This window comes from Zea mays, chromosome 2 (genome assembly GCF_902167145.1).
Source record: "Zea mays cultivar B73 chromosome 2, Zm-B73-REFERENCE-NAM-5.0, whole genome shotgun sequence".
NCBI lineage: Eukaryota > Viridiplantae > Streptophyta > Magnoliopsida > Poales > Poaceae > Zea > Zea mays.
Genome location: NC_050097.1, coordinates 11,965,833 through 11,979,944, shown reverse-complemented (window position 1 = coordinate 11,979,944; position 14,112 = coordinate 11,965,833).

The following is a 14,112-nucleotide window of genomic DNA, read 5'->3' as shown; positions in this document are numbered from 1 at the left end:
AGTCACTATAACTAAGAAGTTGTGCCTTGATTGCAAAACAAGATGGAACTCAACATTCACAATGCTTAGTGTTGCCCTTCCCTATAAGGTTGTTTTTATTCGTGCTGTGCGTGTTGAGAAACGATATGAATGTTGTCCTAGTGAAGAAGAATGGTCATTTGCCCATGATGTGATTGATAGGTTGTGTATGTTTTATGAAATCACATAAATGTTCTCTGGAACCCAATATGTTACTGCTAATATCATGTTTCCAAAGGTTTGTGAAATCAAAATGAATATGAGACAGTGGTCAAGTTGTGGCAATTAAATCATAGAAGAAATGTCGGTTAAGATGCATGAGAAGTTTGACAAGTATTGGTTCGATGTGCAAGGTCTAATGGGCATTGCTACACTTCATGATCCTCGTTTTAAAACTGAAATGTTACTAGTTTGTTTTGAAATGCTCATGGGTATTAGTGGAGATGAGTGTGAGGATCATGTTAGAGAAGTCACCAAATTATTATGTGAGTTGATGAATGAGTACAAACTACAAGATGATGAAGGTAACACAAAACCATCTACCTCAATGCAATCCATTGAAGCTCCAGAAGTTATGTCTCTTTTTAATGCCCGTGTTGCTAAGAAGAGGCCGGCATCTCTACGTCTAAAATCTGAATTGGATCGTTATTTGGAGGATGATTATGTTCCAGCTACTAAGGAAAATTTTAATGTATTGGATTGGTGGAAGGTAGCTGGGACACAATATCCTACCTTGCGGATGATTGCACGTGATATTTATGCGATTCCAGTGAGCACTATTGCTTCAGAGTCAGCATTCATCACAAATGGAAGAGTTCTTAGTGAGCATCGTAGCCGTCTTACTCCTGGGATGTTAGAGGCCTTAATGTGCTCACAGGATTGGCTTAGAAACCAATACAAAGGTATATAAAGCATTTAATTTGGTTAGTTGTATTATTAACTTGCACTAAAATTTTATGTTCATGAAATACAGATGATGCAAATGGTCTTCCTTTGAGCTTTTGGACGGTTCTTCAGGACATATCAGAAGGGATGCAAGTAATGTTATAAAGACAATGTCATTTTTGGCTTGATGAATACATGTTGAAATTTACTCTCTTCATTTGCAGGATCTGGTGAAAGGGAATTAGGCTTACACCTATTTCCAAATTGATTTTGGTGGTTGAATCGCCCAACACAAATAATTGAACTAACTAGTTTACTCTAGTGTACAAGTTATACACGTGCCAAAGGTTCACACTTAGCCAATAAAAAGACCAAGTATTGGGTTCAACAAAAGAGCTAAAGGCATCCCGAAGGCACCTCTGGTCTGGCGCACCGGACTGTCCGGTGTACACCGGACAATGTCCGGTGCACCAGAGGACTCCAACTCAAACTCGCCACCTTCGGGAATTTCCAGAGGCGCTCCGCTATAATTCACCGGACTGTCCGGTGTACACCGGACAGTGTCCGGTGCTCCAAGGAACGGCGCCTCAGGAACTCGCCAGCTTCGGGAATTCACAACGGATAGTCCGCTATAATTCACCGGACATGTCCGGTGTACACCGGACTGTCCGGTGTGACATCGAAGCAATGGATACTTCGGCGCCAACGGCTACCTGAAGCGCATTAAATGCGCGCCAGCGCGCGCAGAAGTCAGGCACACCCATACTAGCGCACCGGACACTCTACAGTACATGTCCGGTGCGCCACCGGACATCCAGGCGGGCCCAGAAGATAGTGCTCCAACGGTCGAATCCCAACGGCTTTGGTGACGTGGCTGGCGCACCGGACATGTCCGGTGTGCACCGGACTGTCCGGTGCGCCCATCGCCAGCAGCCTTCTCAAACGGCTACATTTTGGTTGGTGGCTATAAATACCACCCCAACCGGCCACTTCAAGGTGGGGGAGTCCAAGCAACATTCCAAGTCATCTAGTTGACATACTCAAGCCCTCCCAACCACATATATTCATTGATACATCCTATACACAAGATCTAAACCACTACAACCAACACAAGTGCCACAAAAGAGAGAGCAAGCAATAGAGAGCTACTCATTTGAGTTTAGCACTAGTGCCTTGTGAGATTCATTGAGAGATAGTGTGTGCTACATCTTTGTGATCATTTGCACGTGGAGTTTTGACTCCCATTGAACTTCCTCCAAAGTTTTGGAGGCTTGTAAAAGCTAGCAAGAGACACCAAAGAGTGTGGTGGTCCTTGCGGGATCGAGAGTGATCCTTGAGAAGAAGAAGAGCTCGCCGATCCTTGGGTGATCGGTGGAGAGAGGGAAAGGGTTGAAAAAGACCCGTCCTTAAGTGGACTCCTCAACGGGGACTAGGCCTTCGAGGGCCGAACCTCGGTAAAACAAATCACCCGTGTCATTTGTGTTTATTGCTTGTGATTTGTTTGTTTTCCTTTCTCTAAGTTTTCTTGCGCTATTCTTTATCAATATCATTTGGTGTTGCTTCAAGTTAAATTCTCATTTAGTGAAGCAAAACTTCGCAAGAAAGAAACTTGACTTATTGCTCTTCTCATCTAAGCCTTCTTGCTTTACTATCCATATATCTAGTCGTTGTATTGATTATCAATTTCGCATTATTTCAAAGCAACATTCTTTACAAGCAAAGGACTTAGCTTTTATACTCCGATAATTGTTTATCTTGTTCTAACCACTAATCAAGGGATCTAGTTGGGGGATAAAGTTTTAATTTTCAGGTTTCGCCTATCCACCCCCCCTCTAGGCGACTTTCAATTGGCATCAGAGCAAGGCACTTCATCTTGAGTCTAACAACTCGAAGTGATGGCTCGTAAAAGATCCCAAAAGAACGAGAAGAACCAGGAGAATACAACTCGGAAGGAGGTAACTCTTGAGATTTTATTTGATGATTGTTCTAACTATGATTCATGGTCTACTAGTGTGCTAAATGCTTTTAGAACCATAGATCCACTTTTAGAACAAATTATAAACAAGAGTATCATGCCCTCTAATTATAATGCTTCGGAGGAAGATCGAAGATGTATACACTTAAACTTCATAGCTTATGACATCTTAAGAAATTCTCTTAGCAAAGAAGATTGTCGTGCCTTCATTACAAATTATAATGAATCCATCCATGATGCGCATGATATGTGGACTAGAATTAGAAGCAAATTTGATGAGTCCAAACATGATAGTTCATTTTGTGTCTCTACTTCCTTTGGTATTTGTGATACTAACCCTTGCAAGGAAGAAGAAGAGAATGAACGATGGAGACCAAACGATGAATCCACCTCTCCAAAAGGTTTGTCTTCCCATTTCGATTCCCACGTGTGTTGTATGGCTAATGAAAATGATAGCGGAAGCACAAACGAGGATGAGGAGGAAGAAAGAAGCTTTGTGCATCTCTACGCTCGCCTAAGCCAAGAAGATAAGACGGTCATGCTCAAACTTCTAGAAAGAGCGAGAGAGCAAAGCGAAGCTCGTCAAAGGCTAGAAGACGTTCTCTCCATAAAAATGCTACACTTTGACGAGTTGACTAAAGAACATGAGGAGCTAAAGTGCTCTCATGTTGATTTGGTCCAAAGGTATGAAACTATTTCAATTGAGCAAGATAACGCTTTACATTGTATCGCTCAATTAGTAAATAGGAATACCTTGCTTAAGGACCAAGTAGAAAAGTTAAAAGTTGAAAATCTAGCTTTTCAATAAAAATATGATATGCTCCTATGCTCTCATGAAGATCTTATGGATGATCATATCATGTTAAACATTGCTCATGAGGTTGTGATAGAAAACTTAAAATCCCAACAACCACACTCATGCACATGTATTCAAATAAAAACTATATTACCATGTGCTAATGCTTGTTGTCCGTCGGCAAGCAAATCTTCCTTTGAGCTAGAATTTGCAGGAACAAATGATAATACATATCAAAAGCTCAAAGAAGAAAATGAGAGGCTAAAATTGAGCTTGACACAACTTAAAGGGAAGTGCATTGCTCAACCTTCTCAAGATAACCATGATCACATGGTGAAGAAGCTTGAGACGGGAACAATTGAGGCATGCACTAAATCCCTTGAAGAAAATGTCAAGGACTTGAGGATTGCCAAGAGGAAGGAACAAAGAAAGAAAATCAACATCTCCTCCAAAAGCCTCAACCATGCCTCCATAAAAGGTAACATCCAATGTAATGATCAAGCCACACTTCACACTAAGAAAAATAAGAAGTGTGGTGAATGCTTTGAAGAAGGACACTTGATTAAGTCTTGTCCCTACATAAAAAATGGCTTGATTATCAACAAGGATGATAGACTTTGTTTTAAATGCTCAAAGAAGGGACACTTAGTTAAATCTTGTCCCTATTTAAAACAAAAAGGCATGATGTTAGAAAAGAAAGTTTTTACTAACCATGTAGCAAGCAACAAACAAGGAAAGAAGAAATCATCAAAACTTGGAAAACGCCTATGCTACACATGCCGAAAAAGGGGACATCAATGCAAAGATTGTCCCATTGGTAACATTCCCACTCCTAGCTTGTCAATTAATTCTCATGTAACTAGGCAACCCAAAATTGCAACTTGTGCTAGAAAGGTAATTAGTTTACCAAGTGCTAACACAAAGGACATTTGGGTTCCTAGATCTTTGTTAACTAACCTTGATGGACCCATCAAGAGATGGGTACCAAAATATACTTGACAAGCTTTGCAGGAGGAGGAGATGGTATGAAGCTTTGGGGTGCTTGAGAAAGTCAATTCAATTTTTGTTGACTCAAGCTATCAATCTTCAATGATCTATATTCAAGATTAACCCAAGGTTATTTTAATTTGTTATATCTTAAACTCATATCATCTCGAGGGAAGTTGTTGATGTTGTAGGAAATAAAGAATTATCCTAGGCGGAAAAGTCAAAGCCTACAACATGGAGGAAAGTCAAAGGATGGTAACACTTATGTTCTTTAAGTGCAATTATCTTAAAATTATCATGTGTCTTGTGTGGTCACATAGAAATAGGAAGCACTTAAGATGTCTTTAAATTACATCACCATTCCTTAAAGAATTTCCTCTCATATGGTAGATTACATATTCATCATTTTCATATTATGGCAATCTACATGCTTTAAATTGTTGCAAAGTTCCCATGGCATGTTTTTATCTTTAACTATCCTATTATTGCCATGATCTAGATATGATAGAGATTCCATGTTCTTAAAGGAATAAGGTGTCATGTAAGGAATTCAAATCCTAAAGATACTTATAAAAGGGAATCTTTCTTTATGTCTTGAATAGTGAGACTAATGTGTTTATCCAAGTAACCTAAGTAGTCTCACATTTAGAGAATAAGTTTCTCTATGGAAATGTGTAATCCATCATGACAAGGAAAATCAATCCAATAATTTATGTTGTATGTCTTATTGCTTAAATTGGATATGATTCTTCTACATTTATCGCTCTCCATGCTATGAATTAGATTTATTCCCATAATCCTAAGGAATTAACTATGCCTGTTTTATGAGTTAAAACTAAGCATTCTTCATGGAATAATCTAGTTCATATTATAAAGTTTCCATGCTTTAGTAATCCATTTTTCATTTCATGTCAAAATGATTACAAAAAGGGAAACTAGTGTTTGTGTTACTAATGACATATCTCTTGAGCTTACTTGTGAAATCTACAAGAGAATAAGTGCAAGTCACAAGCCTAAAGGGTCACACTTTGCCCAAAGGAAGAAAGGTAAAAAGCAAAGGTATGGGAACTCAACTTCTTAATCAAATATAGTTCCCTTCAATGGTTATTTACTCTAAATTATCATTCTTGAAGAATAGATTCTTTATTGGACTAAAAATTTATCTAGACGTGCATTCAATCTCATTCTTTTAAATGCACCTGTCCATTAGAATCTAATTCATGACTTTTGCTATATTTATTTTCATATTGATATGCTTCTAAGGTATGATATTAAAATTCAATATGAAGAAGTAAACTTCCTATGATTAATCAAAAATGTTTAAAAGGTGCATATTCCTCTTTTCTAATGATGTGCACCAATAATAAGGATTTTACTTCATGTCTGTGTGACTTGTGAATGATGAATTGTATATATTATTTATCTAAAGAAATCATCCTTCACCATATACTCCTTTGCGCTATTAACATCTCTCTTGAGTATTTTCAATAAGTTTGGAAGGAAAAAGAGACAACTACAAAGGGAGGACACTCAAATGAAAAGGAAGAACATCAAGGACAACAACACCTACTTGGACAATAAGGTCTTCACAACAATAAATGGTGTGGTTGTAAGCATTCTAAATCTTTTTCATTATGAGATTACCAGGCTTAAGTTGTTTATTGCAAATTTTATAAGCCTCGATCAAGATGTATAATGGGTCTCCCCTTATGTCTTTAAAAGTGAATGCATCGAAATCATTTCTTTCAATGCATATCTCTAAGGGGGGTCCATTCTTACATTTTGATTATGTTGAGACTATTGCTTTATCTTAGTAATTTCATATAGTCTCTTGCATGAGAACAATGTTTCTCATATAGTATGCTACTACTCATCAATCCAACTTGTTAAAATAATGTCGCGTTTATCAAGGATTGTTGTTTTCATCGCTAAATTAGCATGCTTACTGGATTCTCCTATAATAAGCTTATTTGTTAATCTAATGCTCATATTGTTCTTTTGATCACATCTGGTATTTGTTTGATCATTGAATAACTTCTATTAACACTTATACTTCTTAGTGCCTCATATAAAATCAATCAATATCTCTTGATGTGCACTAAGTTGAAAGGAGAATTCATGTTGCCTTTATACAATTTGTGATCCATTTAATTTAATCTAACATTAACTTGGAAAAGGATCACTAGTTGTAGAGCTCTCTCTTGTGCAAAATATTTCCATATATTGTCTTGAGTATAGGTCTTAAGCAACTAAGACTAAGGACAATGCACAATGAAGATAGCGTCTCTATGTGAAGGTACAAAAGGGTAAAACTACTTCATTTCATTCAAACTTGTACCTAAATCTTCCTTTTCTATACTTTCTTTACATATCTTGTATAAAAGGAAGAGAAAGCATGGCCATGCATTTTTCCCTGCTTCATACCTAGTTTAATCTCTCAAACATTTCATTCCTGCATTTATGCATCTTTGTTAAAACTGGATGAAGTAATCTTATTGTCAAAGAGCTTAAACTTAACCTTGTAACGAGGATAAGCTGCCTTTGTTCCAAAGGTGGATGGTCCTTAAGCCTCTTTGAAATCCTTAAGGGAAAATGCTTAAGATTTTTATAACATGCTTTCATAAGTGCATAATCTGTCATAAGCATCACACCTATACTATGACACAATGCACTTCACTTTCTCTATGATATAGATTTGCTCTCATTAAACTAATTATGTGCACTTGGCATTTAAGGCCAAAATATGTATTCCTCTCAAGGCACATATTTAGGGAGAGAAATCTATATTATATAGAACTATGATCATGCTTAATTGATATATCTCTTGATCATATCTCTTTATGTCTACGACTAATGTGCTTTCAAGTGATCTTTATGCTAAGTCGTAGATTGAAAGGGAAATGGAGTCTTCGGCGAAGACAAGGCTTCCACTCAACTCTATCGGTACTATTTATCCTTCGCCATTACTCCACACTAGCTCTCCAATTATGGTATAATCTTTACTCATATACTTTTGCCAAAGGGAGAGAGAAAAGTTATAAAAGGGCTTATATTTCACTCAAAGTATCCGTTTTTGGCGATTCATGCCAAAGGGGGAGAAAGTATTAGCCCAAAGCAAAAGGACCGCACCACCACCAATTTCTAAAATTTTAGTTTTCAAAGAGTATTTTCAAATTGGTATCTTACTTGTGATATAATTTCAGATTGGTATAACCTCTTCAAAATTAATATCTAAACCCTCTTGAACACTAAGAGGAGGATTTCATTAAGGGGGAGTTTTGTTTAGTCAAAGGAAAAGCATTTGAAACAGGGGGAGAAAATTTCAAATCTTGAAGATGCTTTGCAAAATCTTATTCATTTACCTTTGACTATTTGCAAAAGAACTTTGAAAAGGATTTACAAAAGAATTTGCAAAAACAAAACATGTGGTGCAAGCGTGGTCCAAAATGTTAAAAACAAAGAAACAATCCATGCATATCTTGTAAGTATTTATATTGGCTCAATTCCAAGCAACCTTTGCACTTACATTATACAAACTAGTTCAATTATGCACTTCTATATTTGCTTTGGTTTGTGTTGGCATCAATCACCAAAAAGGGGGAGATTGAAAGGGAATTAGACTTACACCTATTTCTAAATTGATTTTGGTGGTTGAATCGCCCAACACAAATAATTGAACTAACTAGTTTACTCTAGTGTACAAGTTATACAGGTGCCAAAGGTTCACACTTAGCCAATAAAAATACCAAGTATTGGGTTCAACAAAAGAGCTAAAGGCATCCTGAAGGCACCTCTGGTCTGGCGCACCGGACTGTCCGGTGTACACCGGACAGTGTCCGGTGCACTAGAGGACTCCAACTCAAACTCGCCACCTTCGGGAATTTCCAGAGGCGCTCCGCTATAATTCACCGGACTGTCCGGTGTACACCGGACAGTGTCCGGTGCTCCAAGGAACGGCGCCTCAGGAACTCGCCAGCTTCAGGAATTCACAACGGATAGTCCGCTATAATTCACCGGACATGTCCGGTGTACACCGGACTGTCCGGTGTGACATCGAAGCAACGGATACTTCGGCGCCAACTGAAAGTTCCCTTTGACCCAGGAACAGGATCTGGATGTCGCCTAGAGGGGGGGTGAATAGGTGAATAAAAACTATCACTTTAAAGCTTAAATTCTTACTCTACTCGAAGGCTGGATCGCAGTGGAATGGAAAACCCTTGGAGTAGGTTGCAGCGGAATAGAAGATCCTGTCTCAAAAAGTCCTGCACTTCAAATAAATCTTATACCACAGATAAGTATTGAAGTGCAGATATAAAGACGAGTAAGACAGAGAGTCAGGATACAATACAGAACAGAGCACACAGAAGCAAGGATTTATCCCGAGGTTCGGCCAAGCCTGAAATGCTTGCCTAGTCCTCGTTGGAGTTAGCCACACCTGGGCTTGGAGTCTATTTCAACTCCTTCCTCCGTTTGCTCAGATCTGTCAGTATGACAGATAGAGCCTTTCACTATTGAGTGGGGTTACAACAGAACCGTGGCTGCTTACAAACTTCTTGGCAGCACCCCGACAGAGTAACGATACGCTCAAGACCTTGCTCTAGCTCTTAGCAGCACTACTCCTCTCTCTAAAGGCTTATAGTTGTGCCTTCTACACAAACTATAGAGTTACACACAAGAGGGAGAGCGAGAATTGATTCCAGTGAAGTCTACACTTGTTGGCTGCACTTGTGCTTTGCTTGAGGCGCCTAGGGGTCCCTTTTATAGGCACAAGGGGCCTAGGAGCCGTTGGAATCCCATTCGGAAGGCAATACTTTCTTTCTGTCGGGTGGCACACCGGACATTGTCCGGTGCCCGATTTCTTTCCTTCTATGGCGAAGCCGACCGTTGGCAGTCTTGGAGCCGTTGGCGCACCGGACATGTCCGGTGCACACCGGACAGTCCGGTGCCTCCAACTAGCCGTTGGTTCGGCCACGTGTTCCGCGCAGATCGCGCGGCCGACCGTTGGCCAGGCCGACCGTTGGCTCACCGGACAGTCCGGTGCACACCGGACAGTCCGGTGAATTATAGCCGTACGTCGCCGGTGAATTCCCGAGAGCGGCCAGTTCGTCATAGTTCAGCCTGGCGCACCGGACACTGTCCGGTGCACCACCAGACAGTCTGGTGTGCCAGACTGCGCTGCCTTGGCTGTACATAGCCAAGCCCTTTGCACCTCTCTTTTTTCTTCTTCTTTCTGTTTCTAACACTTAGACAAGTATATTAGTCCACAAAACCAATGTACTAAGTATAGAAACATACCTTCTTTTAATCATTAAATCTATAGCATTCAACATGCTTGAGCTTTGATGTTGGACTCATAACTCATCAAGTCGGCTTGTCTTGATCTAGATTGACATTACTTGGCTCCAACATCCTGTAAAGGTCACATAGAACATCTCCAAACATAGGAACAAACCAAACTAAAGATCAAGGTGAACTTAGCTCTTTTGGGCTGCTTCCAGTTCTGGTTTTGACACTAGTTCTCCTTCTTAGAGCTTGTTCTTGAGCCTTATGACTTACACCACATAACTGTAGTTGTTACCTCATTGGTTGTAAGTCACGTTCTTATGTAGTGATCCTTGATGTGCCGTAGCTGTTCTCAACTCGATCACCCTTGACTTTGCAAGCCTTCTTCTTTACCCTTGGCTTTGGGTTCCTCAGCCTCCTTGACCTTCTCCCGTGCACTTGGTACCCCGAAGCTCTTCTTGCCTCCGTCCTTGGCTTGATCAGTTGTCTCCGAGCTACGCACCCGAGTCTCACTTTTGCAATGTCCATCTTACTTGTGATGTCCATTATGTATCCATAATCCAGTTCTTGGACCATCACATTTGTTCACTTGTGTTGAACCCTGTAGGCTTTACTTTAAGCACCTGTTCAACACTTAGTACACTTGTTAGTCCTTTAATTGAGTTGTCATCCAAACACCAAAACTCACTAGAGAGCTTTCAATCTCCCCCTTTTTGGTGATTGATGGCAACACAATTAAAGCTTACATAAGAATAAGATTTGAAGCACAAATTTTAATTCTAAGATTATAGAATGCTCCCCCTAAATAAGTGCTTACTTCAAAAACATAATTTTGGCCTCAGAAGCCAATTTGCACATACTTAGGCAAATCGAAACATTTCTACACCTTAGCACTTTTTAGTATGCATTGTGGCAAGAATCAAACCATGATGCTATAACACGCAAATGCACATAATCAGAGTTAAACACTATTCAAATATCAACCTGCCACTATTCATCATTAAGATACCAATTCAAACCAATTTAAACTAAGACACTAATTTAAGACAATCTTAAAGCACCATTAACCACATGACTATCTATTACACTATAGAAGCCAAATAATTCATCGCAGCGGAAACACTAGTCCATATGAGCAACATTGCAAGAAACATGAATATCACACTTGGCAAAGCTCAAACTAACACATCACCCATTAGGATAAGCTTTCCTCTAAGGTTGAGATAAGCTTTAATACACAAATTCTCCCCCTTTGACATCAAACACCAAAAAACATACTCAAGCAAGAACATATGATGATGTCAAGGGACAGCAGGGTGTTAAGGAGGAAAACGACTATCAAAACTCCCCCTTACTTATTGAGCATATGCCCGATCAACATTTAGGCAAGATACATATATGCAAAAAGATTAATACTCCCTTTGTACCTTTACCATGTTGTAGTGTACTTCCCATCTTGAAAGTATCTAATCTCTCAAGAGCTTCTTCACACTTGTGCCTGATTCTTTATCCTTACTTTTTCTTGTTGCTAAGACATTAAACTTAGAACAGGTTATAGTATTGGGCATAAGAAGAAACTTCTATTCTCATGATTATCAAAAGAAGTCAATTGAAGCGAACTATTACGGCTACCAATTGAAAGATACCAATTTCAAAGTTCATTTATTATCATGGCTCCATGATATTTAAGCATCTATTATCACCAGATATTATAGAGCATGAGCAATCTAAAGATATGCACTTACTCACAACTTGAGATACCAATTTCTTGACTTACAGAGGTACACAAGTCCAGATTGCTCCATTTCTTGCTTATCTTCTCTTTTCCACCTAGAGACTATACAAGATCGCTCAAGAAACAGTTAGTCTCAAAGGACACAAGTTATGTGTGCTCCCCCTCAAGTTGTGCATCAAGTATTTGAATAACTTGCACTTTGCACATTCTAGCTTCCTTAGAACTAGAGGGGATCACAACATACCTTGGTCAAGGCATACTCTATCACTTTCATCACACAAGGATGCCAATTTGAATATCAATTGTAAAACCACTTAACACCAATTTAAGGCTAAATGAAAGGTTGACTAAATTCAACAATGCATGCCTCAGTGGCACCTAAGCCAATTCAATACTCAAGGAAGTCTAACATTTACTCAACCTGTACATGCTTCATATTTAACTATCATTGCATATACCAATTGAAGATCAACATAATCATGTATATAAAGCGAAATATCTAAGCATGTCATGATTAAGAAGGTTTCTTAGGTGCACAAAAGAAACAACATTTTAAAGGAATAAATTACCTAAACCAAGATATAACCAATTGAAAGACACGAACATAGCTATGATCACAATGAATGGAATTTCAAGAATATTTAATGAAATTGTATAGCTCCATTTTCCATACCTTTGCCTTTATGAGAGCGCACCTCATAGCTCATGGATTTGAAATTCACACAATACTAAACTAGGGTAATCATGTGAACATGGACTAAACAAAATGTCATAATTGCACATAGCATGACTTGCAAAAAGTTACAGGTTTATCCATATACACCAAGAGAGTTAATCGTTGTGGATATAACAAATGAAATAGCTACCCATGAATGATTCAAAAGATATATCCTATATAGCACCAGTCATGATTAAGCAAACATCATTATGATTCATTTACACAGGCAATCATAAAGCATAACTACTCCAAAGACAGGTAGCACAACAAGCCAACTTAAGAGCAATACTAAATTGCAATTATGTACTTAAAATACACGGGGTACCGTCCTTTGGAGAGCATGTTGTAGATTCTCATCAAGGTCCTTTACTTGATTCACCAATAATGATTCATGACCTATACACTTTATTTCACTTGAGATGAACATGGGATTAGTGTTTCACAATAATTCAACCTTGGGTCAATAAACACCAAAACAATTAACAGCTTAAGCATAGAGTTTTAGATAACCGTCTTAATCTCTCCCATGGTCTCCAGTCCATCTCAAGGCACCTGCATGGTCTAGTTAGCGCAGTTTGGTACCCATCTCGGGATGGGTCCATAATGATCATCTAAATGTGCCTTTGGTACCCAAATGGCCTTTGTGCTAGTTCTAGGTGATCTCATTATAGATCTAGCACAAGTGTATGATTTGGGTCTCCTAAGCGAATGAGATTGACACACATTCACTTCTTTAGGAATCTTACCTTTATAACATACCTTTGATATATGACCCTGCTCACCACATTTGTAGCAGAAGCGTCGCTCAACCTGACATGACACTTGCTGTTCGTCATTTTCTTTGGTGAGGGTCATCTTGGAGGATGCACATCCTTGATTCTTCATGACCGGACATGAAGTGATAATGTGGTCCTTATTTTTGCATCCAAAGCAACTTCTTGTCCCTTCATCCTTGTCCTTGTACGGACAGGATGCGATGAGGTGGCCTATCTCCTTGCATTTGAAACACCTCCTTTTTCCTCTTCCCTTTTTGTGCTTGAAGGTCATGGAGAGATGATTAGTACAAACAATATGACTAATTGAATTTTTACCTTTTTCCTCGTTCATGTTGATTTCTTCATTTATAGCTTTGGGAACATTCTTCTTATTGAGCTTAACACTTGCTGCAATTTTTCCTTTCTCAAGCTTCTTCACCACGCGCCCGTGGATATCTTGAGAGAGTTGAGCTAAGCGTCTTCTCCTCAGTTGTCGTTGCTTCTTATTCCCACAGAATTTCTTTTGTGACCCTAAAACTTGTTGCTCAATCAATGATTGGCTTTCTTTTGAGCAACAGGGGTTAGCACATGATGATATACAATTCAAATGCGCACACGTGCGAGAATGGGGTTCACATGAATTTAAGTTTGAAATTACAACCTCATGAGCAATATTAAGCATGATATGGTCATCAACTAATTCATTATGAGAATAAGATAGCATATCATATTTTTCACTTAGAGCAAGTTTTTCTAAATTTATCATTTCTACTTGACTCTTAAGCATAGAATTTTCAGTTTTAAGTTGAGCAACATCAGATAATACATCATGATTATTTCTTTGCTCAAATAAAATAGATTCATACCGTTGGACCAAATTATCATGAGAGCACTTTAGCTCCTCATGTTCTTTGGTCATCTTCTCCAGGCTGTCGTTGGTTTTGATGAGAGTCTCCTCTA